The 2,174-nt window shown below is 37.5% G+C and overlaps 1 pseudogene; it reads left to right on the top strand.

Moving 5' to 3' along the window:
• Positions 1-1,795, top strand: part of LOC119586278 — a 34,136-nt pseudogene extending 32,341 nt beyond the window's left edge.
• Positions 1,796-2,174: the final 379 nt, after the last annotated feature.

Below are 2,174 nucleotides of genomic sequence, written 5' to 3'. Positions count from 1 at the left end.
CAATATTTTACTTAGTTTTGTTTTTCTGAAGAGTAAATATATTTGTAAAAGCCTGTTTTGTGGCAGTTATGTTTTTATGTAGGAATGATAGGGTCATGAATATGACACAAGAATTTCTCTTAATATTGAAAATGTTGAACTGTGACTGAAGATTTAGAATGTTTGCTTGTCTTTGGAGTTTGATAATGATTTGTATTAGAATAGAGACACTGATGTTTTGTTTTTCCTTTTATTCAGGGCCTTTGTTTGTTGCTCTTGATTTTGTTTATCTTATGGCTTGCGTTACCTAAATTATTTCTTTAATTTACTTGAATTAGTATTACCCATATTATAGAATTCTCTCTCCTTTCAGATGTTAAAGTCAGTTTCAAGTGAAAGGTGTGCAACACTATGCAAGTTTTTCCAAAAGCTCCAGCCATTTGGGATTGAAAAGTTGATAACAACCCATCTGTTGTTGGATTGCCCATCAGTGATTGTTAGCATCTGTGAGAATTCGCCTCTCATGAAGTACCTCCACTTAAATATAGAGTATGCAAAAGGAGACATCCTGAGGAAGATTGGCCTAATCACACCCTCGCTTGAGACTGTCATTGTGGTTGTCAAAGAGTATGAGCTGAATGAAAAGGTCTTACCCACTTTAGAAATGATCATTATTGGTGGGGAAGGCCTGGAAGACAACCTCTATTCAGGCTTCTTTAATGGTCTGACAAAAAGTGAAGTTGTGCAGAAGATCCAGGAAGGAGGCTCATGTGAATTGTCTTTCCCCAACCTGAAATACATTGATGTAGGAAGCCACAGGGATGTTAGGGAGTTTCTTCTCCATTTGTTGTACTTCTACCCTGATATCAGGAGTGTGACATGTGATTCAGAGAACTGGATCCTGAGCAAATACTCCCTGGATTTCCCAGTGATGACTCAAGCTACTCTGGACTACAAGCCAGTGTCTCTCTGGGGCAAGACAATGATTTACCAGCTAAAGGATATGAGCTTTTCATCATTTTGCTTGGCAGCTGTCAAAGTTCAGGACATTGTTTCACGGTACCAGAGCCTGGAGCATATCAGCCTACACCTGATTAAAGGCTCAAGGAAAATTGAGTTCACAAATGAAACAGCGAAGGAATTGATTTGTGGGATTAACTGTAGATGTGTGACAATCTGGGTGGAAGTGTACATGGGGCAGAGCTGACCTGCTGAGTCTATACACACCTACACTAATCCATGGGACCATCTCTTCGGGTCTTGCAGCTACATTTGACCAATGAAGTGAATGTAGGTGCTTTGTGCCAAATGATAAACATGTGCCCTCACCTAGAGAGCTGGCACTCATGACCTCTGTGAGAGATGTGAAGTAGAAGGGGAAAATTTCACGGAGATTGGTGTTGCAAGTTAGGGATCTCAAGTGCTTAAGTTTTTCTAGTCGGTATAATGTTACAAATGCCATGTATTCTTTAATGGAGAGGACTATCTTCGCTGCACCTAATCTGACCTCACTGGAACTTGAACTTGGAGGGAATAGAGTTAGTGGATGGCTTATGAACATAGCTTCAGCTGGAGCACTTTCTAACTTGAAACTGCTGCGTATAAATTTTCCAAAGATTTACTTTGATTACCAAGTTCTCTCTAGCTTTCTCTTTTCACTAATTAGCACTTTGCCACGGCTCTCATGCCTTATGTTGGAAGCGTTTGTGATTGTGTTGTAAGGCGAATTCGGAAAAGTATAAATATTCACAATTAGGATCTTGGAAGAGAATCACCATATATTGCATTCCGATGCCTTACGTCAAGATATTGTTGACTATCCTCAAAAGGCCCTACAAATCACAGTTTATTAAAATAAAATTATCAAAAAAATGGAAAAGTGATAAGCAGCTTTCATGTTATGGGATGGTCAGAGCTAGTCCATTGTACCTGAGATAAATCAAATGAAGTATTTAATTTGTAATTGTTTATCATTTGCTTATGTTAGCTCATTATTTTTTTCTCGTGTGATTAGGACGTTATATTTTGTTAGATTAGAAAAAAATTTTCTTTTTGCTGTTTTTTATAATGAAAGTGAAGTGTACTGGCAACTGTGTTTTTAAAAGTAGGTTTATATATGACAGTAAAATAGTATGATTGAAATTTGATTCTGAATTTTGACAGGATCTTTTAAAGGTATATATGCAGAATATACA

The sequence above is a fragment of the Penaeus monodon genome, chromosome 21 (genome assembly GCF_015228065.2).
Source record: "Penaeus monodon isolate SGIC_2016 chromosome 21, NSTDA_Pmon_1, whole genome shotgun sequence".
Classification (NCBI taxonomy): domain Eukaryota; kingdom Metazoa; phylum Arthropoda; class Malacostraca; order Decapoda; family Penaeidae; genus Penaeus; species Penaeus monodon.
Note: the sequence above shows the minus strand (reverse complement) of the source record. Positions and strands in the feature narration are given on the sequence as shown.